Source organism: Hylobates moloch, unplaced genomic scaffold (assembly GCF_009828535.3).
Source record: "Hylobates moloch isolate HMO894 unplaced genomic scaffold, HMol_V3 SCAFFOLD_4, whole genome shotgun sequence".
Classification (NCBI taxonomy): domain Eukaryota; kingdom Metazoa; phylum Chordata; class Mammalia; order Primates; family Hylobatidae; genus Hylobates; species Hylobates moloch.
This window is the reverse complement of record NW_026652279.1, coordinates 76,058,517-76,086,419: the sequence shown is the minus strand read 5'-3', so window position 1 is coordinate 76,086,419 and position 27,903 is coordinate 76,058,517. Positions and strand designations below refer to the sequence as shown.

Sequence of the window (27,903 nt, the reverse complement as noted above, 5' to 3'; positions counted from 1 at the left end):
TAACCCTACTAAGTATCAGCAATGTACATATTCAATCTAAAAAAGTGCTATCTTTCCCCTGCCTACATTCCTATACTAGCTGATACATTTTTTGAAATGTTAAATTGCATCATAAAATATTTCCCTTCTATGTGTTCATATGCATAGAAATGCAGAGAGAAAGAGAGAACTCATGTGATGTGTTATAAAAAATAAAATTATCTGTCATGCAATACAGCATTATGGTTGCACAGCAACCATAAATCTGTCTTTAAACCACCTAGGTAACATCATTGATTCTTTAGGTCCTTAGGGACCAAGAGCATTAGATATAAGTATTAGTGTTCAAAGCTTCAAAAGCGTTTGCTTCAGAAATGACAGCTTCTACAGATGAAACAATTGTGAGTCCCTGTCTAAAGACCCTTGGCCTTTTAGGAAGTAGGTGGATATTTGATATGCATGGCAGGGTTTTGTAAGGTGGTTCTCTTAAGTGATATAAATGAACCTTTTGCTAGATTTCTCCTGAGAGGGTGTGGACTTGGCAGCTGGGATTCAAGATCAGAGCCCTGTACTTAAAAGGACAACTCTATCATAAAGAGCATGAGACAGAGTGAAACCAGACTCTTTCAGCAGTGCACAGAGTTGGACATAGAAACGTTAAAGCCAGTAACAATTGCCAAAGGACAGGGTACTGAGAGAGTTATCCTAAAGACAGGACATTAGTCCTTGATTATTTCTTAAAAAGTAGGCAAAACTTAGATTTAGAAAATATCCCTCTATTTATTTATTTATTTATTGAGACAGTCTCACTTTATTGCCCAGGCTGGAGTGCAGTGGCATGATCTTGGCTCACTGCAACCTCTGCCTCCCAGGTTCAAGTGATTCTCCTGCCTCAGCCTCCTGAGTAGCTGGGATTACAGTCAACTGCCAACACACCCAGCTAATTTTTGCACCTCATTTTAAATCAAACATGGTGTATTCCAGAGTGGTTGGGCTACTGGTGTTTGTATTCAGTTGATTAGGTCATAGTATTATCTTTTTCCATCAACATTTGATGTTTGTGAAATACAATTTCATGGAACATAAAATTTCCTTTTTATAGGTTTTAGGTCTTAACCAAAGAACCCGTTGATGGAATGGAGATGTTTTTCACAAGATCTTGATCTACCAGTATTAGGGCAAGACTTGGGAACAGACTAGAACCAGAATATTATGACATGTATATTAAACTAATATCAAGAATAGATAAAAAAAAAACCTTGTTACAAACTGAATGTTGTATCTCCTCAAGATTCATATTTTGAAATCCTAACCCCCAATGTGATGGTGTTAGGAAGTGGGGCTTTGGAAAGGAAATTAAGTCATGAGTGGGGAATCTTCATGAGTAGGGTTAGTACACTTATAAGAAAATACCAGAGAGTTAACTCACTCTTTTCCTACAGAAGTCAGCAGTTTATAACTTAGGAGAAATTCTTCAGCAGATTCCTACCACACTGCCACACTGATATCAGACTCCTAGCCCTCAGAACTGTGAGAAATAAATTTATATTCGTTATAAGCCACCCAATTATGGTACTTTGTTATACAAACCCAAACTGACTAAGACAAACACCTTGTCTGCTTTCCCCGCTCAGTGAGGTACTCAGAGCCCACTGAATGCCCCAGCCACCTTTGACTCTCCTATCCCTCAATCTAGCATACTAAATGAGATAATCCTTTCAATTCCATTTTTAAATGCTGTTCAAATGCATTGTGCCTCTCTTCCAAAGCCTAGTTAGTAACCTCAAAAAATAATCCCCAAATTTTAGTAAGCTATACTGTCTCTACCATTCCTAATTTATCTTCAATAATTTTGGCATATAGTTAACTTTCCAAAATGCATATTTTACCTGCCCCTTCACTCAAAATTATTCTCCAATTCTTACAGGATAACGTCTAAATTTTCATTGGACTTTTAGTTTTATCTCTTATTCTTACCCACAAAAAGTCTCTGATTAGGAGTGAGCTTGTCATATTTTAATAACAGAAAGGAGGCCACAAACTGAGTGAATGAAGATAAACGACATAATAATGTCAAATAGGTGAAAGAGGAGCACGTGTATGTCACCGAAGGCCACGGGAAGGTATGGCTTTAGTGTGAGTGTAATGGGAAGTCATTTTAGGCATTTGACTAAGGAGTGATTTGACTTGACAAGACGAGACAGGATCACCTTAGCTGTTTTGTGGCAAGTAGAAAGCAGGTGGGGAGAAGACGGCAGAGGGATAGTGGAACAAGAGTGGAAAAAGGTGAACTTAGTAGGAATTATTATAAATCTACAAGGGAGATGGTGGTGGTGGTGATGGATTGGTCAAAGTAGTAGTAGATGAGATAATTAGAAATGGTCAGATTTTGGAGATAATTTTGAGTTAGAAATGCAGAATTTGCTAATGGATTGGATGTGGTGTTTGAGAGAGAAAGATGAATTAAGGATGACTCTGAGTTGTTTGGCCTGAATAATAAGCATTTAGTTGCCATTTACTGATTGATATAGTGCAGATGATGTCAAGAATAAGTTTGGGAGGAAGATCAGATATTGGACATATTGTATCTGAGATATCTACTGGATATTATGCCTATTAGATATTTAATTGGAGTTATTGATAGACAATGTCTTATTTCAAAGGGTAGGAAGAAACTAGAATTATAAATATGAAACTATATTTAATGCCATGAAATTGAATGATACTACCAAGGAAGCAAATATAGATACAGATGAGAAGAAGTCCAAAAATCTGATCTATGGGGCAATTCAATTCTACAGATTGGAATGATAAGAAAAGAATGAACAAAGGAAACTAAGAAAGAGTAGCATGTGAGGTAGAGATAAGGCAACTTAAAGATGTTACAAGGAAGAGTGGCCAACTGTGTTTAAAGTAGGACGAAAATTGGACATGTATTTAGACATGAAAGTCATTGCCAGTCTTGCAGCAATGATTTTGGTGAAGTAGTAGGGACAAAAGACAGACTAGAAGGATTTAAGAGAACATGGGAACAGAGGACTTATAGAAAGACCATATTTTAAAAAAAGAAGCTTTAGTTGAATTTTGCTGCAAAGAAGAACAGATAAATATGGAGCAGTAAAAAGGGGAAGATTTTTAAGATAACAGAAATTATAGTATATCTGTATACTAATGGGAAAGATCCAACAAAAAGAAGAAAAATCATGACATAGGAGGATTTCTGGAGTAATGAACTTAGATACATGAGAGGAAATAATATCTAGTGTTCAGCTAAAGGGATAGGAATTAAAGTGTAAAGACTTCATCCATCATAACAGTGGCAAAGCGGAATATGTGTGAATTAATGTGTATTCGATAGGAAGATGAATGGTAAAGGTTTATTACAATACTCTTGCAATTGTTTTTATGTCCCCAGTGAACTAGGAAATAAGATCATGTGCTTAAAGTAAGAGAGGAGAGTAGGGGTTGAGGTTTATAAAAAGAGAAAAGGGTATAAAAGAGTCACATGGGAGAATAAATATTTATTCAAGAGTACTAGGGACCCACTTCAGGTTTGTGGTCAGAGAACTAAAAGGAGAGCAGGTAGATCACTGGGAGTTTTCATACAGATCTGTTCAGCCTCAAGATTTAGGAATTAAGAAGTTAGATAATTAAACAGAATGAAACTTTTGTCTGATATTATGACAAAGTGAGATAGAGGCAGGGAGTCGAAAGTGTGTGCAAGGGAGTGATTATGACAAGGGATAATGAAATTTAAATTACATCAGAAAAGATATGAGGAAAAGACTATTGCAGATAAATAGCAGACAAAAAAAGAAAAATAAGATGTGGTAGACCACTTGAAAACTGGAATTACATGGGAGTTGGAAGTTTTCATAATGACAAGTTCTAGCATATGGCCATGATAATTAGTGCATGAGGAAAAGTAGAGGAAAATAAATCACTGGAAAACAATTCAAATGCAGGTCTACATCATTGAAATAGTAGCTACCTGTATAGTGGAATCACAAGGACTGTATGATTTATGTATATTGGAAAGAATGACATGTAACCCGAAGGAAGAAAAAGAAAAGAAGGGGGAGGAGGAAGAAAAAGAGGAAGGCAAGGCAAGGCAAGGCAAGGGAAGGGAAGAGAAGGGAAGGGAAGGGAGGAAGGAAGGGAAGGGAGGAAGGAAAGGAAGGAAGGAAGGGAGGAAGGAAAGGAAGGAAGGAAAAGAAGGAAGGAAGGAGAGAGAGAGAGAAAGAAAGAGAAAGGAAGAAAGAAAGAGAAAGAAAGAAAGAGAGAGAAAGAAAGAGAAAGAGAGAAAGAAAGAAGAAAGAAAGAAAGAAAGAAAGAAAGAAAGAAAGAAAGAAAGGAAGAAAGAATGAAAGGAAGGAAGGAAGGAAGGAAGGAAGGAAGGAAAGAAGGAGGGAAGGAGGGAAGGAAGAAGGGAAAGGGAAAGGGAAAGGGAGAAGGAAAGGAAGGGAAGGGAAAGGAAATGAAAGGAAAGGAAAGGAAAAGAAAAAAGAAAAAGGGAGGGAGGGAGGAAGATAGGAAAGAAGGCAGAGATGGGAAGAGTGTTGGAGTGTTTGGGGGATTAAAGTTGGTGCAGACAGTGGGAGGAGTGTGATAGAAGGTGTTTTATGTCACGAGATTAAATGCTAGGAAATTTGTAACAGAAAGAATAAGAGCAAATGTCCCAACAGAAAAATAGTGTGGAAATGTACAACATAATTCTAAATTTTGCAGTAGTCACACTAATAAAGGAAAAAATAAACAAGTAAAATTAAGTTTAAAATATATATCTTATTTAATCCAATTTATCCAATTCAACATGCGGCCAATATGAAAACATATTAATGAAACATATTACATTTGGTTTTGTGCAGTCTTTGAAATCCAGTGTATATTTTTCCCACATAGCACACCTTCATTCACATTAGCCACATTTCAAGTGCTTAATAGACACATGTAGCTAGTGGCCACCATATGTGACAGTAAAGATCTACGGCTATCAATTACATAAGGGTTGAGGTGGAGAAATCAGTTTCCAGGAAACCACCGATTCAGAATTTCTGAAGAAATAATGTCATCAGGGAGAAAAGTCGGACTTCTTTTAGATAAAAAAGATGAAAGAAACATTCAAAAAAGTGGAGGAGGAAACAGGGCATTTTGCTGACGAACGTCTGTGAGTGCCAGAGGACACATAGGAGGATTTTCAGGTCTTAAGAAAGGTGGCAGATGGTTAAGAAAAGCAGGTGAGCAGAGCTATATGAGGATGTGACTCTGCATGATGAGGATGGCCCAGGAGTTTTGCATGTGCAGGGGTGGCCGATAAAACCAAGAGTAAAATGAAATTTTGTCCTGGTTACCATGCAGAGAATGATGGTAAAGGTAGGAGCCCTGGGGTAGGAGTAGGGGAAGAAGGGAGAATATGGCCAGTTAAGGTAAGAATTTCAATGTCCTTCTTTACCTGAGCTGCTCAATGCTGAGGAGAAAGCTAGAAAAGAAGACGACTTATCCAAACTTATCTGGGACTCCTAGCTAACTCCTGAAGTAGAAAAACTTCTTTTGTTTTTTTCTGATTTCTGAAGGTAGAAAACAGCGGTGAAGCGCAGGATTCTGCTCATTTTAATAGTTTCCTGCAGTGTATTACTTGCAATATGTTATGTCGTACCTTGGAAGAACATGACCCAAGGCAGGACTTATAGAAATGCTAGATTGAGCTAGGTGAGATTGATCACGCCTGTAATCCCAGCACTTTAGGAGGCCGAGGCAGGTGGATCACAAGGTCAGGAGTTCGAGATCAGCCTGACCAACATGGTGAAGCCCTGCCTCTACTAAGAATACAAAAATTAGCCGGGCATGGTGGCATGTGCCTGTAATCTCAGCTACTCAGGAGGCTGAGGCAGGAGAATCACTTGAACCTGGGAGGCAGAGGTTGCGGTGAGCCAAGATTGCTCCACTGCGCTCCAGCCTGGGCAGCTGAAAAAGACTCCATCTCAAAAAAAGAAAAAAAAAAAAAAAGAGAGAAAAGAAATGCTAGATTGACATTTTCCCAAGATTTCTGCCAATGCTATTTATAGAAATAACACACGTTATTTCAAGCCCACCAGATTTTCTGAAGAAACAAAAGTAATAATAGGTGCTTGCACTGACAGGGGTGGTTGACTCCAAGGAGAAGCTCTTAATCACTATAACTGAAGGAATACCTTGATAATACCTTCCCTTTGTATGGGTACAGGAATAGATATAAATAGGCTTAAACCTGAGATTGCTAACAGAATGGCACATCTGGGAAATTGATCCTAAAGATACAGTTTCACTCAAAAATGAACACATCAGAGCTGTTACCAGTCACTCTTGCCTGTTGAGCCAGCAGATAAAAAGCCAGAGCTGTTAGAAAAAAATAAAAGTGAGGGAGGAGTATTAGAAAAATGTAATGGTTTAGAAAGCAAATGGAACTTCTCAAAAGAAACTCTAGAATCCTCACCTGAATCAGGTGATCTCGCTGGCAGCAGGGTACAGTCAGGATGAAGGTCAGAAGGCTCCAGAGGGAATTGCTGCTATAGATTATGCTCTGTGTCACTGACTGCTAGTCTGAGTCATTTACTTACACTAAGGAGTTTGGGCTTTTTTTCTATATTTGCTGGAATTTTGTGACAACCCTCCTAAGCTGCTCTATAGTTTTTAAAAATTGTATCCGTGAACATTCTCACTTCATCTATTATTAGTCAAGGCTTCTTGGGTTGTACGTTTGTCCAGTCTCATGCTGCTAATAAAGATATACTTGAAACTGGGTAATTTATAAAGGAAAGAGTGTTAACTGACTCATAGTTCCACATGACTGAGGAGGCCTCAGGAAACTTACAATCATGGCAGAAGTGGAAGCAAACATGTCCTTCTTCACATGGCAGCAGCAAGGAGAAGTACTGAGCAAAACAGGAAAAGGCCTTTATAAAGCCATCAGATCTCGTGAAAACTCACTCCTATCATGAGAACAGCATGGAGGTAATTGACCCCATGATTCAGTTACCTCCCACCAGGTCCCTCCCATAGCACGTGGAAATTATGGGAACTATAATTCAAGATGAGATTTGCAGGGGGACACAGCCAAACCATATCAGGTTGCAAACAAAGAATCTGATTCAAGCTGATTTTGGCTGGAAAGAGATTACTATACAAAAGTTTCACGTGAAACCCAAGGACAGTGGGATTTCTAAGCATCAGAAAGACACGGAAAACGATCTCAACTCTCACTCATGCCTCATCTCTCTAAGTTTGATTAATTATTCTGTTTCTCTTTAAATCTTATTATCCTCTTTTTCTCTGCACCCTATGGTGGGTTTGGGGTTGTGTTTGGGGTTCTGTAAGTCCAGGTGTAAGTATTTGGAGACAGCAAAACTATCCGTCACTCTTTCACCCTCAATTCCAGCTATCCAATAATAGAAGCCCAATTGGCTTAGCTAGGGTCATCGGCTCACCTTAGTCCAGTGAATCATGGCTGAGGTATGGTGCACCAAGGGGCAGACATACAAAACGGCTTAGGCCATACCGTTAAGTGGATGGTCCAAATAAGATGTCCACCACAACCTCTGAACAAACCAGAGGGGTCAGGCTTATCATTCTCATCCGGTATTTTAGAAAACTGAGACTGATTTCTCCAAGGACACAAAGCTATTAAATGGAATCAGAACAATTGCCTCTGATTCCACATTCAAAGTCTGACATCTTCACCGCCTGACTAAACTGATATATTGCCTCACCTTCACATATTTTAAACCGAACTAAAGAATTAGCCTTCAAAATTCAAATATAGATGAAACTGATGATTATTTTAGGAAGATACATTTCATTCATTGAAGTTATAAAACTGATATCCTTTCACCAGAATCTAAGTTGTATAAAAATGCAGATTTTTTTCTCTTAAGTTTTATGTTGTAAATTGTCACATTATATGTGAGGACAGCTCATTTTTTAAGTATACCAATGCTCTATCTTCAGGGTGGCGTGAGAATCAGTACATTTCATAAAAATTTGAGTGATGAACTAGATATTCTTTCTTCTTCATTCCTGGACACACTAGCAAAGAAAAACAGTAGGGAGTCCCCATTACTGTCTCCTTTCTATTTATCACTGGGAGTCAGTGGCATTGCTTTCATTTAATTTATGTTCAGTCTGTGGGAAAAGGTTGTGATTAGTAACTGCAGACAAAAATAACAGTAATAGTGGAAGTCACCTTGATAATTCCACTTAAACTGTCATTTACCTTCAAAACAACTGGGATTTCATAAAATCCCATGAGATGTTTTGTTCAGGATTGTAATATTTTACAATGAAATTTTTGTAGAAATAATACATTTTAAAAATATAAAGAGTAACAATTTTTTTTACAGAATATCAGATGGACAATATCTAATACTTTTAATATGCTAGTTATAACACTGTTCTTAGCATTTGCATAATTTTTATTTTTAGAAATATCTAAAACATGTCTTTTTTAGTTATTTTTGCTTTTTCTTAATATAATTTCCATGTAAGCTCAAGTAGAGAATATAGGCACCGTTCAGTCTAACAAAAACTTTCTCTGAGCAAGTCTACAATGTGCTAAACAAAAGTATGTACTAAGCCATTCTTTACATAGCACTGCATATGAGTCAATATTCTGACCAATAAATAACCAAAGACAAAGAAATACATCACAAGATCCTCTATTCTTTTTTTTTTTTTGAGACAGAGTCTCGCTCTGTCGCCCAGGCTGGAGTGTGGCACGATCTCAGCTCACTGCAAGCTCTGCCTCCTGGGTTCACGCCATTCTCCTGCTTCAGCCTCCCAAGTAGCTGGGACTACAGGTGCCCGCCACCAAGCTCGGCTAATTTTTTGTATTTTTTTTAGTAGAGACGGGGTTTCACCGTGTTAGCCAGGATGGTCTCGATCTCCTGACCTCGTTCTGCCTGCCTCGGCCTCCCAAAGTGCTGGGATTACAGGCATGAGCCACCTCACCCAGCCCAGAAGATCCTCTATTCTTATTCACTTTTCTTCAAAATCATAGAAAAGGCATTCTAGATTCTGGAGGTATGCATATGTCCACCCAACCCGTGGTCACTGGAGAAAACTGTCTCCCTTGTCACTTCTTTTCTCTCCCTTCTCAAATATTCTTTAGTAATCAGCCTCCACATGTTGCACCTTTGTCATTTATAATCACCTTTTAATCCTGTTTATATAAATCTGGTGCTAGATGGAAACTGGGAAAGAGTTTGGGAGTAAGGTGAAGACCAGAGAAGGGATTTCAAACTCTAACAGATGTGTTGATATATGTTGGGGGGGGGGATATATACAGGACAATATACAGGATAATTAGTGCTTTCACATGGTTAAACCTCACTTTAGACTTTCCTTTAGTGTTATACATAGTCTCTGATCTATTTGCCCTAAAAATGTTTCTCTTTCTCTTCCCTGTGTATGAAATTAGATGAGAGGTTGACAGCAGCTCAAACCAGATACAGTACTGAATTAAACGACTGTTCCTGAGAGTAAAGAGAGAGACAGAAAGAGAGAGAAATAGGCAGTTTTTGCATAGAAATCCACACCTGATTTCCCTCACTCACATGCCCACTGGTATTTTCTATTTAAACTTACTTTCTCTCTCCTGGACCATCACAAGCCAGCACAGTCAATTGAATATACCTACACACACACACACACACACACACACACACACACACACGCACACACAAGCCACACAGTATTCAGGCGTCTGTGAATATAGGCTTTGTAGAACTGAAATAAATTATCTATACATTTTATGTTGTTGAATCAGCTTAATGTTTCTAGGCAGATCTACACTCCTACATTGCTGTAGATAAGAGATTCTACATGAAAATACCAAGTAAATTCTCCTAGGATTAAAAAAAAAGTTAGGAAAGAAAGAAATTCAGAACATCTGTCTTCAATCTTCTCATTTTACATATAAGAAATAAAACCCTGAGAGGTGATTTGGCCAAGGTCTCATCACACGTAGAGTGCGTTTTGAGGGGTGGTGCAGGGAGGAATAGGAAGCTTGATTACAGACTCAGAATGAGTCAACAGGCGACATAGCTACCTCAGAAGCTCATTTAAAAGATAGAATACATTAATCAACAAAGGCTCCCTTACTTTATTTTAGGTAGGTATATATCAGGCTAGGCAGGGTAGCAGCAGGGACAGAGTAGGGGGATGAGACTGGGATTACTACCACAAGAATGAATGTCATTTTAGCCAAATGCTTTGAAGCATCAAAAATGATTGCAGCTCTTCGTCTTTTCTCAGTTGGCAGAGAAGGAGTTGGGTATACGACTATTCCATCACTCCAGCTTGAAATTAGTGACCCAAGGGCATCACCTTGGCCATCTTGAAGTTATTAAAAGTATGAGGTATGTTCCTTCGATACCTATTTTACTGAGCTATTTTTAACATGAATGGATGTCAAATTTTATTGAAAGCCTTTTCTGCATCTGTTGAGATAATCATGTGGTTTTTGTCTTAGCTCTGTTTATGTGATGAATTACGTTTGATTTGTGTATGTTGAACGAACCTTGCATCCTGGGTATGAAACCAACTTGATCATGGTGGATAAGCTTTTTGATGTACTGCTAGATTCAGTTTGCTAGTATTTTGTTGAGGATTTTTGCATCGATGTTCATCAAGGATATTGGCCTGAAGTTTTTAATGTTGTTGTTGAATCTCTGCCAGGTTTTGGCATCAGGATGATGCTTGCCTCATAGAATGTGCTAGGAAAGAGTTTCTCCTCCTCAATTCTTTGGAATAATTTCAGTAGGAGTTGTACCAGCACTTCTTTGTAAATCTGGTAGAATTTAGCTGTGAATTCATCTGGTCCTGGGCTATTTTTGCTTGGTCGGCTACTTATTACTGCCTCAGTTTCAGAACTTGTTATTGGTAACAAACCTGCACTTGTACCTTCTGAAATTAAAAGTTAAAATAATTAAAAATACTTTTAAAATAATAAAAATGTGATGATGAGCCTTAAAAACCTTTAAATTATAGAACTAAGGCTAAACAACTATGGTAATGGTGAAAGAATATATATGCTAAAAACAAAGACAACATACAAATGGTAATATAACCAGTGATAGGAGAAGGATAGGTTAAAAAGGACATTCTTGAAGTTGATAAATAAATTACTGGAGCTATCAATGTGCTAATTTCAAGGCACAAAGATCCACTCTAAGAACCTAGAAATATATAAAATAAGTACCCAAAGGGTCCCTGGGGCAAGTAGGGGTGATGGAGTTTGAAGTAAGATTAAGGATAACTCTTCATCTTTTATAATGATTATATGTCTTTTAAGTATTCAAATGTTAACATTCATTGACATATTTCTAGTGAGAAAATTAAACTCATAAAAAGAGACAAATACATATACGTACTTATGAGAAAACTGCTATAAAATGTATTTCTGTGAAGAAAAGAATTGGTAGACGGTGTAGGAAAGATACTTTTATAACATGCTCCTTGCAATTTTACATTATGTAGTGAATTATTATGAATTAAGAAATAACTGGTAAATCAAAGCTTTCTAGTTGAGGTTCCTCTGGAAGGTAAAGGGGAATTGTACCAGATGTTTTCGTCTTCATAAAGTAATATGATTACCAAGTAATCAATTCTCCATATTTATATTTTGATAAAAAGAAATCTAACAAAAGAACCTATTTAAAGAAGAAGATGTGGAAGAAGAAGAGGATGAGGAGGAGAAGAGAGAGGAGGTGAGGGGAAAGATATTTCTACTTTTCAAATCAAATCATGTCTTGAGAGATTTTCGCCACTGGTAACTACCCAGGTGTGACATTTTCAGAGGTTCACCCCCACTTGAATACTGCTAAGATTGGAATATCTAGTTCCAAGTCAAGCAATGTGATTCTAGGCAAGGACTGGGGGGTTGTTTTATTTTGTGTTTTGGTGTAAATCGTCTTCAGACAGGCAGCCTGTGTGGGAAATATTTTCAATTGAATGTTACTTTTTGTCTAAATACCCTCCACAATAGTGGGCCAGAGGAACTATCTACTTGATACCCTAAGAACTACATACCCAGCTTATCCATATTTAGTCCCAAGTTATCCTGCATCCCTCTCAACACAACGGGCATGATTTCTCAGGCAGAACTAACTGACGCTGCACACATGGTAGGATCCTGTGCTCACTTTCCCCTCTCTCTGTCCCTCTCCATATGTGCACCTACATCTACACCTATAGGTACACACACGCTCAGCTCTTCATTAATTAGTCATTGTTTTGCTCCCCCAAGAACAGATGACTCATTCTTTAGAAAAGCCTTCATTCAGTCCACCTCTTTGAAAGGACTCACTTCTCAACACTGTGGTTTATCGTTCTGAATTTTCCCACTGTGGATCTTTGTCTTCCATCTGTGACAGAAGGGATGGTTTTAGGGTTAAATAATACACAGCTGCCCACACCACCCACCCAGGACCTCAGTCCCTCTTCTCTCCTAAATAGTCTGCGCAAACTGTCCAGAGATGGTATCACAGACCTGGGATTAACACCAAAGCAACATAATTTTGGTACCTCTGTATTAAGCCAAGACTGATAATAAATACTGTAATTAGAGGCTACAAGAGCTTCTCAGCCAGCCTCGCAAAAACCAATCTAACACTGTGAGGACACTGAGAAACGATTATCACTCCACACCTAAAAGTGTGTTTTCTCTCCATTCTTTTTGCACTTATTCAGCATGGCTAATGTTAGAACTAAAGCATCTTCTTTTTGTTTGTTCGTTTTTTTGTTTGAGATGGAGTCTCTCTCTGTTGCCGAGGTTGGAGTGCACTGGCGTGATCTCGGCTCACTGCAACCTCCACCTCCCAGGTTCAAGTGATTCTCCTGCCTCAGCCTCCCAAGCAGCCAGGACTACAGTTGCGCACCACCACGCCCAGCTAATTTTTGTAGTTTTAGTAGAGATGGGGTTTCCTCATGTTGGCCAGATTGGTCTCGAACTCTGGACCTCAGGTAATCTGCCCGCCTTGGCCTCCCACAGTGTTAGGATTACAGGCGTGAGCCACTGCGCTTGGCCAAAGCATCCTCTTTAAGTGTGTTGTATGTTATGTGGCCATAAGATAGGCTTATTTTAGTGAAGAGCATAAAATTAATTTCTCAAGATTCGCCTTGTGTATATCCAATCCCCAACACACAAACACATATTCGTGTGCATGTACACACACACACACACACAGAGTTACAAGCTAGCATCAGTGGATAATATCAAAAGCTCGTGGAGTCAGGAAAAGTCAACAGAGTAAATCCACTTGTTTTGCAGTTACAGAAGCATGGATTTTCCCCACCTCCTTCTAAATGGTTCTAAGGGACAACAGTTCTACTTTTCCTCGGGGCTTGTGGGGGAAGGATAATTCTCAATAGGTGCTTTGAAACCTCAGGCTCCCTTTAATTACATGGCTTCTGCTGTTCCCGATATTTCTTAATAAAAGAGAAACCCTAATAAGAATATATATGGGCTGATTCACAAAAAAATGTAACTAAACTGTACTTCATCTATAGGTCAAATCCTATTATGACAAAAACTAACATTTTCCATATAACAAAAATACCCCACCTGATTATCCTTTATTTCAGAAAATATTTCCTCAAAACTGTAGGATAAAGACCACAGCCACACTCTCGTAGAGTTCACCGCAATTGAACCTGATTTGTTATGAGTCTGTGAATATCCTTATTCACAAAAGCTATTATTCACAAGCAATCCTCTGTTTTCTGTATTGACAGTTTCTCTATCACGGATAGATGACACCAAAATTATCATTCTCTTTGTGTGGTTCCAAAACACATGAATCTCATTGTTTTTAATCAATTTCACTTTCCAATTCACAGACTGTTATTTGCTATGAGTCCCGTTAGTCATTAGTATAAATTAGAATGGGTCTACAATTGTAATGACCCACGCCTTATTAACCTCCTCCCTTTATCAAGCACTGCGATTTAAGAGATATCAGTTCAGCCTACACAGGCTGCAAAATTAACATCAGTCACTCTGGAAATAATCATGGAAGAAAGCATTTGACAACATAAAAAGAAATCCTTAGCTATATAGGACCATTATTAATTTATAAGCTTAAAACTTATGGCAAATAAAAGAGTAGAGATCTATATGCAAATATGTGTGCATCTATCCAAGAATATGCCACTTCAGTTGTGTTGCATTTAGTTACTTCAAACACTGAATGCTAAGCATGGAAAAGGTCTGGTAATAGGTGTTAAATGAAGGTAGCATGGCTTAATGGACTAAGCTCTAGGACTTAATGGAATCAAGGAGTGAATTTTAAAACCTGGTCTGCCACTAACAGTTATATAAACTTTAGGAGTCACCTAAAGTTTTACTAGTTTCAGCCTCATTACTTCTAATCAGTAACATCTGAAGTACTGTCTGCCAAAACCCACTCTGTTATCAGTTAAAAACTTATTCAGATATGTGTGTGTTTCTATATGTGTCCACATACTTGTATTTTTACACAGGTATCTTCTCTTTACATATAGGCTTAATTTAAGTTATTGATAAAGGACAATTTACTTTTTACTCTTTTTACCTTTCACACATCACTCTTCTAAATCCCTGGCTGCTGATGAAAGATAAAATCCTCCTTCTTCACCATTGTAAACATTATATTGCTTGTATATTTATACTAGAAACGGCACAAAAAGTTTAATTGTATTTTGACATTCTACTAGTTGCATTTCCTGGTATACTAATGATTAGTATAGAAAGACCACTGGGGACTGAACATAATCATTAGGCAAGTTGTAATCATCCCATTCTTGCATGGTTACTTTTTAATCGTATGTGGGGAAGGTGAGGGATTGCCTCACTTCTCTGACCCTGCAATTTATGCTAACATTAGTCATGTCAGCCATTGCTCCTGTCAATAGATGTCCTAGAGCAAACTAACAAAAGATGGAAATTGTAGAAAGAGGGAATGCAGATATCATGGATGAGATACCTTCTTGCTTATTTATCATTGATTCTCAAAAAAAAACAAACCATCTAATATGTCAGTAGCACCCCTTCTTGTATTGTTACTTGTTTTCTGAAGTATGAAATCTCAAGGGAGGGCCCATGAACTGGCCTAAATACCCCTCTGCTACTCACTACTTCACATATGAAGCAAGACTGCTGATGTAGAGGGGGCCAACACAGGAGGATATCCATCTGCATCTATTGGAAAAACAGACACATGGCCAAGTTGATATTACCATAATACAAAATATAGCAAATCACCTTTTTACCATTTTCAAAGAGCTAGGCACATTTTATCCTCATACTAACTCTACTGAGAAAGGTACTGTCATTAAATGATATTTTACAGCGAGAAAACTGAGGCAGAGAAAGGATAAGTTAGCTTTTTGAGATCGTATGCTAGAAAGTGATGCAATGTGGATTTAAACCCTTGTAGTCTATCCAGAAGTATGCCATAGGAACTCAGATGAGAGCCTGCTGGCTGGAGCAATCCTGCTGCAATTGGTAATAAAACATATTTATTCACAGAAAATAAAATCTTGGCTTTCCAAATGTCTCTTTAGTTCTGATACAGGTCTAAGTCAATCTACAAAACCTACCTTGCCTAGGCAGTATTATCTCATGGATTCATGTTTTAGTAGTGTGAGTGAATGCATGTCTTATGTAAAAGAAGAAATTTTGAGGAAAAGGAAAGAGATGGAAGCTAGTATTCATTATCTATCTCTAAAGGCACTATGCAACATACATTAGTAAATCTTTAAAATAACTCTAATATATAGGGGTTGTCAAGTCCATTTTTTCTGATAAGGAATTTAAAGCTCTAAAAGGTGTATCAACTCTCAAAGATTATCCTGATTGAAATTCAAACTTACATTTTTAAAATTTAAAAATATGCATGCTCTTTTTACCACATAAACACCATAGGCACAACCTCATTCCTTCCCTATTTCCAGTCCCACCATACATAGTTGGAGTTATTTATTAATTTTAAACTCAAGTTTTGTTTCATTTTGTAACTTCAATAGAATTATAGTGAAGGACTAATTTCACTGCTTAAGATGTAGTATCTCAAATCTCTAGTTATAAAGAAGGCTAAGCTAAGGGTTAAGGATCAAAAAGAGTTCATTTGACCATATAATCCCTGTCATCTATTAAAACAGGTTACATAAATTGCACTCAAGACAAAGGCTTATCATTATTTGATTTGTAACAACAAAACACGTTCACTCTTGAAAATACTCAATGTCGGCTCAGGCTCTGGCAGAATTATGTGCAGATACCACAGCTAACCCTTTGAAAGAAATACAAACTGACGGCAAAACCCCTTAAAGGAAGGAAGGAAGGAAGGAAGGAAGGAAGGAAGGAAAAGGGGAAGGAAGGAAAAAGGGAAGGAAGGAGGAAAGAAGGAAGGGAGGGAGGGAAAGTTTGTTTAGGGAGAAGGAAATATACATACTGAAATCTAGTATTTAATTTATAAAATAGTTCGTGTTCCAGAAAAACCACAGGAGATGAATGTCAATGGTTAATACAAATATAACCCCCATTAATAAAGAACAGCACCAACCCTCAGGAAAGTCATTCTTTCAACTGTGTTTGAGTAAGGTGGACCCTGGAAGTTTTTATCGTTAATAACATTAAATTTTCTCAGTGCTAGCAGTGCTTAATAGGAGTATGCTTGGAAGTGACTGGAAAGATCCATCAACACCTGGATATGCACAATGTCATCAACCTCAATTCAGACAGCTTGAAAGAAAACCTCTTGGAATTTTACACTGGTGACCATGAATCAGAGACAATGTCTTTAGTTCCGTGACAAGCATTAAGTTATGACCCTAAATCCTAAATGTGAAGGTTCGAATAGAAGATACTCTTGCTTCAGTAAAACCTGGCTCACCAAAAGGCTCACCCAAAAGGCTCACCCATATGGAGATCTGAAACCTCAATTTTGTCTGGATCATACGCAGAAATTCCTCAAATCTCATATACTCTTCATTCACAGTAAGGGAAACCATGAAGGTTCCTAGAAACTGTCAAGCCAGAATCTGAGCCCAGAGTCAAATTTGGCAAAATAAGCTCCACTTGAGATTCATAATTCAGAATTAGAATACATGCAGCCTGTAGGCTAATTGTACCTTTGTGCAATCCAAGTTGATGCAGGGATGTCAGTGGAGCAGGTACATTGACCCAGAGTTGATACATGTGCCAAAGGTTTCTAGATAAAAATATGGGACAATGTCCTTGAGGTACATTATGGGAATGTGGATTATGGTAACTGGTGAATTAGCATATCCGTTGCCTTTTTGTTTCTGATAAAGCTTCTTTCTGGCAAATACCACTCAACATATTGTCAAGGAACAGACGCCAGGCTGCTCATTGCAGAGAAGCTGCCAGGATAATTGACATCACATAAATGTAAGTTGGACCTTCTTGCAAAGGATACAGCTATCAGAGACAACTGTATATGTATAGTGTGGCGGAAGACACGTTGGTCTAGGAGAACAGAGACATGGATCTATGCTCCAGTATGCCACAAACTGACCTATTTATTCATAGGTAAAATGAGCCAGAATGGTGATGTTAATTTAACACATTCTAGAAACAAAACATGACAATATACATATGCATGTGCACACACAGGTGCACACATAAACAGAGGTATTAAAATTGTTACTTTAATTCTATAGAGACCCTTAGGTAACTAGAAGCCATTTGCAGTTGCTAAAATTCCTTTCAACTTTGTTACCACAAAATGTGGTTTTTTTTAACAATAAGAAACTATTTCTTTCCATTTGACTTATGAGAGAAAATACAGTAAGTAGGAAAACCTACCTGTTGAAACACAATCCTGATGAGATCTATTGTTTTTACCAAGCGATGAATATGGGGAATGTGATTCAGGAGTCAAGCCTTATGACAAGGAAGAAAGAAAGAAGAGAAAATAGTAAATGAGGCTTAAAAGCAAAAGAACACAATCACTTGCAGATAATGTCAACATCTCTTTCTAGGAGAAGCCAAGTCAAATATATCCCTCATATAAAGTCACCTCCTTCGGTTTGTCGGGAGGGAGAGGAGAAGGTGTTCTCTCTTGTGAGTGGGTCACTGAGTTACTAACCAGCTGAAATCCCTTCACTGAAATTAGAGTTCCATATTTTCCCTGTGCAAAAACAAAGACTTAGGTGTTATGGTTAATAGCTATATAAGCAATGAGACTACCTGCAAGATTCACTACTATTTTTATAGATTTAGGAGGTGCAGTGCAGTTTTGTTACAATGACATCCAGTATTTGACTTTCTGAGTTATTTCACTTATGATAATGGCCTCCAGTTCCATCCATGTTACTGCAAAAGACATAATTTCAAAAAAGATCAACACATTACAACACATTACCTTTCCTAGAAAGGTAAAAATAAAACACTCCTTTGGCATTATTAGAAACCTCAAAATGAGAGGTAAATAAAAACCCACTTCTGTTATATACAAATAATAGAAATTACGAGGCTGCCCTAGAGATGTGAGACTCAAGAAATAGGGTGTAAAAAATAGCAGAAAGATAAACATAACAACAGGATAAATCCTGAGAACACAAAATAATTGCAATTGTGATGGGAGATACACGAAATTAGAAAGAGAAATATGCAAATTTAGAATAATTTTAATAGCAAAAGGTAACTAATTACCAAAGAAATACATAAATTTTACCCTTGATTCTGCCAGATTCTGAGAAAACTTGGATGAAGTACATAATATTATCTCATGAAACATTATTTAAGCTCAACTTTCACCCTTGGCTTATGTGTTGATCTTTTCACTAAACAAGCAAAGTTTTTAACATTGAATTCCCATATAAAATTTACTACTATTTGTAGCACGTGAAAAGCTCATTAAAAGTAGGTAAAGTTATTTACTCAAGGTACATACCTTATAATTATCAATTTATTAATATATTCTTATTAGTACACTGTCACTCCCATTTTATGTACAAGGAAACTAAGCCAAAAATTTCAGTTCGGCCGGGCGCGGTGGCTCAAGCCTGTAATCCCAGCACTTTGGGAGGCCGAGGCGGGCGGATCACGAGGTCAGGCGATCGAGACCATCCTGGCGAACATGGTGAAACCCCGTCTCTACTAAAAATACAAAAAATTAGCCGGGCGTGTTGGCGGGCGCCTGTAGTCCCAGCTACTCAGGAGGCTGAGGCAGGAGAATGGCGTGAACCTGGGAGGTGGAGCTTGCAGTGAGCCGAGATCGCGCCACTGCACTCCAGCCTGGGCGACAGAGCAAGACTCCGTCTCAAAAAAAAAAAAAAAAAAAAAAAAAAAAAAATTTCAGTTCACTTAATACAGCACATGGTATATGTGATGTCAAAAGAAAGGCATTCCAGGCCAGGCACAGTGGCTCACTCCTGTAATCTCAGCACTTTGGGAGGCCGAGGCAGGTGGGTCACATGAGGTCGGGAGTTCGAGACCAGCCTGACCAACATGGAGAAACCCCGTCTCTACCAAAAACACAAAATTACTTGGGCGTGGTGGCACATGCCTGTAATCCCAGTTACTCAGGAGGCTGAGGCAGGAGAATTGCTTGAACCTAGGAGGCGGAAGTTGCAGTGACCTGAGATGGGGCCACTGCACTCCAGCCTGGTGACAGAGTGAGACTGTCAAAAAAAAAAAAAAAAGAGAGCAAGAGAAAGAAAAAAAGAAAGGAAGGAAGGAAGAGAGAGAGAGAGAGAGAGAAAGGAAGAAAAAGAGAGAGAAAGAAAGAAAGAAAGAGAGAAAGGAAGGAAGAGAGAGAGAGAGAAAGGAAGGAAGAAAGAAAGAGAGAGAGAAAAAGAAAGAAGAAAGAAAGAAGAAAGAAAGAAAGAAAGAAAGAAAGAAAGAAAGAAAGAAAGAAAGAGCATTCCTGTCATTTGCAACATGGATGGAAGTAGAAATCATTATGTTAAGTGAAATAAGCCAGGCACAGAAAGACAAGCATTGCATGTTCTCACTTGTTTGTTAGATCTAAAACTCAAAACAAGTGAACGCATGAACATAGAGAGTAGGGTGGTTAACAGAGGCTGAGAAGGGTAGTGGGAGCCTGAGGGGAGGTGGGGATGGTTAATTGGTACAAAAAATAGAAAGAATGAATAAGATCTACTATTTGATAGCGGAATAGGGTGAATTCTATTCAATAATAATTGTACATTTTAAAATAACTGAAAGGATGTAATTGGATTGTTTTTAACACAAAATATAAATACTTGAGGGGACACCCCATTCTTCATGATGTGATTATTTCACATTGCATGCCTGTATCAAAGCATCTTATGTACCCCATAAATATGTACACCTACTATGTAACCAAGACAATCTTTAAAAATAGAAAAACGAATAAATAAATAAATAAATAAATTTTAACATAAGGAAAAAGAGAAAGGCATTTCAGAGAAGGTAAAACATGAACTGAATGTTGAAAAACAGGTAAGAGGCAACCTAGCCAAAGGGACAGGGCAGGAGGAAGCCTTTCTAGGCAGATGGAGCTGTTTATAGTCTTTGCACAGAACATGAGGGAGTGTGTGTGTGTGTGATGACATAAATCAGAGGCTGAAATGTTGTTGGAGAACAAATATTAAGGCATAGCAACAGAAGCAGCATGGAGAGACAGGATGGATCTGTGCAATGAAGTATCAGGGTCATGCTTGGAAATGTATACAGTTTTCTGCAGACCACTGAGGAAACATTCAAGGATTTTAAACAAGAATATTTTTATTTCTAAAATAATCTTTCCAGCTAAACCACTGAAAATGGTTTAGAAGGGAATAATTCTGAAATTAGGGAATTCCATTATAAGGTTATTTTCCATAAACAAGATATTAATGAGAACCTGATTCAGGCAGGTGCAGAAGAAGTGACAGACTTGAAATATATGGAGGAATTGAAATCAATAGGACTTAGGAATCATTTCACATGGCAGAGAGGAAGAAAACAAATATTATTGACAATAATTTTATTTTTGTCACTAAGTAGAAGAGCAAATTGTAGGGCAAAAGAACACCAAGAAAGTTACAGGTTTAATATAGCAGAAAAAAATGGTGCATCCAAGTTTTAGACACATGAGATAGGTAGGTATGTGTCTGGAGACTATGAGATAGGCTGGGCATGGGTGTACAGGTGTGAGATTTACACGCATATAGAGAGTTATTAATCCATCAGAGTAAATGTGATCACTTAAAAGAGAAGGAAGAGAAGAGATATATCTCTTGGACTTTAATGAATACCATTATTCCAAAATACAAACAAAGAGAAGTATATAAGAAAAGAAATTGAGACTAAAAGGCATACTGAGAATATAGGGGAATAACTGAGAGAGAGAAGGAGAGATTGAGAGAAAGAGAGACTTAGATCATAGAAGCCAAAGGATTGCATGCCTGTATCAAAACACCTTATGTACTCAATAAATATATGCACCTACCATGTGCCCACAAAAATATACATTAAAAGAAAATTAAAAACCAAAGAAACAATGAACTTTGAAAAAGAGAAAATGGACCAATTTCCGAGAAAGGGCAAACAAAATAAGGAAAATTGAAAGTGCTTTGGATTTATAAACAAGGGGGCTATTTCCAGTCTTTAACCTAAGAAGTTTTGATACACCAGCCAGAATAGAGAGAGTTTAAAAATACATAAGACATTTAAAAGTGGAGACAATGAGTTTCTATTTCTCTCTCAAGAAGTCTGAGAGAATTGGCAGTTGGTAGAAGGCTGAGCCAAGGCCAGCAAAGGGTTCTGGAGGCTCATTACCCACCCCCCTTTTAGAAACACTGTAGTTTTGAATGAGCTCAGTGATCTCAAAGAAACCTCACACGAGGTTTCTTACACAACCTGCTTACCTCTAGAGGTTTTTCCTTTCTTACAGTGCCAGAAAACTCTTATTCTAACATATCTAATAAACTGTTTCTTGTGTACAATTTCATACAATTATGCAAAGCTGAATGGGAGCATCATCTCTCTCTGCAACTCCTTGACATGTGCTTACCTGTGCTGTAAGGCTGCTTTCCTTGTAAATTCATGTCATAAACTTTTCTTTACAAGTATACGGTATGGTGAGGCACCAGTGGTGTGTGTCTGCTTCCCTTTGCAAATTATGGATGACCACAATTAGAATATTCCACTTACTCTACTGCTATGATATTTTGAAAAGAACACAATTGACTTAGGCCATCATGACGGGAGGAAATTTTTCCTCCTGGGAGCAGCAGCACGTCATTTGCAGGACCAACAACTAGGTGGTCATGGCCTATCAGGACCTCGAATAGATCAGGGCACAACATAATTATGAGTCAAAATCCAAAGAGCACTGGATGTGTTGTTAAGGCTTCCAATAGTCAATGAGAAGGAAGCCTGGCTCAACAATTCCTTAGAAGAACCCACCAGTGCAAATGTGAACAGCTATGTTTGCTGTGCTTATGGTTGCCGATGGGCCAGCTAAAGTTTCAGAAGCAAGACATGCTGTGTACAGTGGCTGCTCTAGTAAGGCAGGAGCCTGAAAGGTACCTAAGAATATTATAGAGCTAAACGCATGCTAGAGTCCCCAGGGACCATGCCTATGGGGCAAAAATGGAAGTGGGGAGCCTTTCTAGAAGTGTTTTCCTGTGGAATGCAAAGACTAGCAAGTTAGTCAATAGGGCCGAAGGAAAATCTAGACTGGATTTAGAAGTGTCAAAGAAGGGATGCACGGAAATAAAAACTGAGGATGGGGCCAGGAATCCTGCTCTTCAAAGGGGGAGAACCAAATGCTCCTGGGTTTGCTATTTACATCAGAGCTTCCATAGCTATTATTCCTGTTTGTTTGTTGGTGAGTTGGTTGGTTGGTAGGTAGTTTGCTGTTATTTTGTCAGCCTATATAATTGACATGTACATTTGGAGCATGAAGGTGATTGGCTCTGCTGGTAGGACATTTCTTTTGTGACCCCAGCTAGGGACCTTAAAAGGGTCAGCCAACAGCATGGCCAAGAACAATCCTAAACTGTAGCTGTTGGAGAAACCAGCCCCACACCACCCAGCGGGTACTCTGAGTCCAGCGGAGACAAAGGAGTTAGAAAGAGACAGAAGAAGCGTTTAAAAGGCGGGTCCAGGGGACCAGAGCATCGGAGCCTTGCTCAGGGCCCTCAGCTCTCGGGCTCCGCCCAATTTATTGGTTTACAAGCTCTTTGCTCTTAGGGCAGTTGGGAAGGGGAGGAAGCGATGAGGAAAAGGATTAATCAGTGAAGGAGAACTCGTGAGTCATTCGATAAGATGTATAGCAGTGGCGGTTTCTGTAAATTTCCTTGAGCAAAGGTGTGTGTCTAAACTACCTAAGATCTTCAACTTCTCAGGACTGAAATGGGTGGGAGCGGGTTTCAGGAGGAGCCAAGATGTTTGATTATACTCCCCTGCTTCAAGGGAGTGTTCTCTCTCCCAGCAACCTGTGGAATGCCGCTGAGCAGTTACGCTCTCGGGGCATAAAGACATGAAGTCAACAAGGAGACTTTTCTCCTCAGAGGCCGCCATGGCTTCCCATGGGTGTCTCACATAGGGGAGATCAATTCAACTGGCACCCCAGAAACTCTCTTTCCCACAGTAGTCTTTCTGGAGTCTCAACTGAATAATTAGTATATTCATTGAGACCTCTCTACTTGCCCATTTAAATCTCCAGCATCTCCCATCATCATTCAACTTCCAGAATCTTGGCTCCTCTCACAGCCACCAGTAGTTGTTCTCTTCCAAGACTTTTAGATTCTTAAAACATGTATGACAGTTCAGTGGTGGAGGGTACCTCCGTGCTAGTTCCTGGACTATTCTCTATGGTAACATGTGCTGATATATACAGCTGCCTGGGAAGCCTCAAGCTGATCTGTGCATTTCTCCATCCAAAGAGACTACTGACTTCTACTTAGATTCCACTTTTTAAACCACAGTTTGAAAAGTGGCTCCAGGCAGAATGCAGTGAATGTGAAGCTAACTTTCTGAGTTATCTTTAAGAATCACAGCACTGTCTTGGAATGTTGTCTAATGTCTAAAATAAAAGCTTTATATAATTTGTCTAGTTTCACAATCTTTGTGGAATAGAGTAAACCTTCTATTTGGTCATTTCTAGAATCAAACATTACAAAAATTTTAACAGCTACCACTCAATCACCTTCCCTAAACACTCACTAGGGATTTAGATAATATGTGAAAACAGTTTTTAAAATGCAAGAAAGAAATAGAAAGAATTTTTATTAAAGAAAAGTGTAACCCAATAATCAGTTTCAATCTTATCAGTATTTAAAATATAATTAATATTTAATACTATTGCACTTTTGACTTTAACATTTATTTTACTCTTGTGAAATGCCACAGAACAGAGAAGGAAGTGTATTCCAGGATCTTCTCAAAGATGCCTATAGCCTATTTTTAAAGAACAGGTACACACAACTGATATAAGGAAACAATAAGAGAGGAAAAGATATAAAGTAAGATGTGGTAGCTGACGAAGAAAGGCATGAAACCTAAGCTCCCAAATAGAATGTAATGTTTATATGTAATGACATTGCCGTTTCATCTTGTCTCATTGCTAGAATGTCCTCTTTTTTCATCCGATAGAAGAACAAGCTGGGGAGAACAGACTGTATTTAAGTCTGCTCTGTATTAATCCTGAGTGAAAGCAAGGAGTAAAACAACTACCGAAGCACTTCTTAAAGTCTGTTCCACAAAGTGCAGTGTGATCTTCCTGAAAAGTTCATATATAGTCACAAAAAACTTAATAAATCTTGAAGACAATGAGAAATTCTACGTTAAAATGACCTGATTAATTTGGTTTAATGTAGCCTTTCACAAAATTGCTTAACTTCACAGAAAAATGTATGCAGTCATATCTACTAATATGATCTATGTTATTATATGGTTATGATGACTTGAAATGAGTAATCTTTGGAACACAATATGAGAACTCTTGAGTTATTTGATTTCAAAGTGTTTAAATGAGAGAAAAGGGAAGCCTGCAGACAACATGACGCAGTTTTTTTCCTGAGTCAAATTGATTAGTGGAGCTATTGAAAGATCCCGTAACATGGTCTTCAAGACTAGAAAAATAATACACGTTTGACCCAGTAACCATACAACTCAGGAGGAGACACGTGGAAACTATGTTTAGGCAGATGGAAACATGGGTCGCAGAGTAACTTAGAAGTCAGTGTATATCAGAGAAAACAAAGTCAGGAGATAGTATTCCAGTGTTCCAAATACAAAGGTCAACAGACAAAAAGACAAATTGCAGTATTCCGGGTGAGACAGAGGAGCATACCTATTGCTCAGCAATGTCACAGAAGGTGTATCTGTGCTAACGGAAAAGTCAGAAACAGGATGGTGAAAAGAGCAATGTAATAGCAGCATCATCAGCCCAGCTAGGCCTTTTATGAGAAAAAGAAAAATAGAATAGACACTTAAGGAAAAGACTGATAGAAGCCAACATTCCACTCAAAAAGGATTTTATAGCACACACCACAACGATCAGACACATTTCTACCAGCAGCAGAAGATAGCCAGCCATAAGAATATTAAAAGGTACTTGTAATAAAAATAGAAAAAAGGTTTCTTTTTAAGAACCTGTATATCAAACAGTAAATCTATCTGGTAAACATGAGAAACACTGATGATTAAATAGGAGTCAAATCAGTATTAAGTATACATGTAAATTATTTGCAAACCTGTATTGTTTAGCTAATTAACTCATAGATCATTCTCATTCATTCGTTTATTATTTATTGACCAATAATATATAATTCTGATGTAACTCTCATTTAGATTGATGTTTAAATGGACATGTTTAAACTTGAGTGAAGTCAATGTTATGATTTTGGTGCCTAAATATAAATTAACTTTGTGTCTAAGAGACGACAGCTTACCAGATAACTGGCCTTTACTTAGATATTTGTGTTTCATACTGTACCATCAAACATATGATGCTGTTGATCCATCGTCAATAAAGGATGGGTTTCAAAGTATTTGTGAGCTGGGTTCTTTTTGCTGATTTGTGGTTTTGTAGATTTGGAATATGGTAGATATAATCAAGTTATATTATTCAAAAACAGATTCCTGTCCTAATTATTAGTATGGTGTTCTAAAACAATGACGAGCCAACAAGAGAGTTATCTTCATAGAGAAAATCTATACTTTCTAAGTAACATGTGTTGGGTTTTTTTGTGTTTACTTTTTAGTTACACCTGTTATGAAATAGAGAAGAAAATGTTATGCTTGCATTTTTAAAAATTTCAATCTGGATAAATGTATCTAAAATATTCATAAAATTAAGCGTTTTCAGTATAAAAAAACATGGTTTCCTAAATTGTTTATAAGAGTGACTATAAGCTGACGGAGATATTTTGAGCACAAGGTGCAGCCGAATTTTAAATAACTTCCTCTTACTCCTCATCGGTATCTATATGATTTCTAATCATTCCTGTACACATCAGCTGTGATGAGGATGAATCCAGGTGTGATGAACATGATGTTCTTGTTATTCCGAAGGACGTTTATTTTTATTTATACCATTGTGTTTAGGCTGCTCAAGCACTGTTTAGAACAAGTAGGCATGCAAAGCTTCCAAGTCAATCCTTACGCTAGCTGCATTTTTGGAGTGGCTGTAGGCTCTCCTCTCTTTTGGATATAGATTTCCAATTGGTATAGTATGAGTGATGCTAGGATACTAATTCTGAAATTGCCCTTAGTTCTACTGTGGTATAAAAAAGGGTTGTCTATACAGTGTATCTATCTGAAATTGTAAAACTCTTTAGAAAATCTGAGAATAAAGAAAATAGAAATTTCCCAATGTCAACTTCTGTTAAAGAAAAACTTTCCAAGCCAGATGTCTGTCCGCAGAGTTGCATGTTAAGATCTTTGCATAATTATAGGTAATCATGGAAACCTTCTTGGAACACATATTCCATTTATTTTGTTGTTGCTGTTGTTCCTGAGATTACAGAGACTTGCCAAAAAGGGCATTTTTACTTATCAATCTAACAGTAGATCCAAAAACCTTAGCATAATATCGGCTTTTTTTCTTAAGCATTTATTTGCTGACAAACAAGCGATTCCTGTTCATTTCTACATGATAATAATTTTGAAGCTCAATCCACCTGCAAGTCTAATGCTTCATATTTGCTTCTGTGCAAACAGGAAAACTAAACAAGAGCCAACTAGAGAAACAAAGCTTAATGTTAGGAGCCCACCTGATCACATCCAGCAAATGGTTATATTTGGCTGATACTTATTAAAGCTGCATATCTGAGTCTATTAAGATGCATTTCATTACCTCTGACAAATGCAAATAGGCTTTCAACCTTTTCAGAGCAGCAGGATTTATTGTACAGTTGAAAGAATGATTGTATCTGCCTGTGGGCTTGGTGTAGTCTAATTTCATAATATATACACAAACAAGATTTGTTCTCGGAGTAACACTGCGACAATTTCAGAGCTGTAAGTCAGGTGCTTGATGAGCTCCTGAAAATATTTGTTTAGTATTCTGAATAATACATATAATTTACAGTGTTATCCTGAGATAACGAGGAAATGTTATTTCAAATAACAGTTTACTTGGTAAACATGGTTTTCAGTGGAGATACTTCCCAGCTATCATGAGAAACCATACATTTATTTTAGGTAAGCTCATATCTATAACTCATGTGCCAAGAAAATTATGAATATTGGAGTGAATTGGCTGACATTCTGCCAAATAAGATTTAACTAGCAGCATCAAAAATACAAATGGATTAATGCAAATTAATTGCTTTGAAAATGCTTTATTGCACTGATAAAAACTACATTTTACTTGAAGTGCAATGGGCAAATTATAACTCTTAAAGGCCACCAGAAAAGTATAATAAAAAAACATTTGAAATAGTTGTAATATAAAGTATTAA

General features: G+C 37.7%; 1 long non-coding RNA gene across 1 annotated transcript in view; it reads right to left on the bottom strand.

Moving 5' to 3' along the window:
* LOC131383206 (uncharacterized) overlaps positions 1-17,900 on the bottom strand; it is a 36,402-nt gene extending 18,502 nt beyond the window's left edge. The window contains exons 1-2 of the long non-coding RNA XR_009213031.1: positions 17,822-17,900; positions 15,125-15,190 (exon numbers count right to left, since the gene is read on the bottom strand). This is a non-coding gene — a long non-coding RNA (uncharacterized LOC131383206). The remainder of the gene's footprint in view (positions 1-15,124; positions 15,191-17,821) is intronic.
* Positions 17,901-27,903: the final 10,003 nt, after the last annotated feature.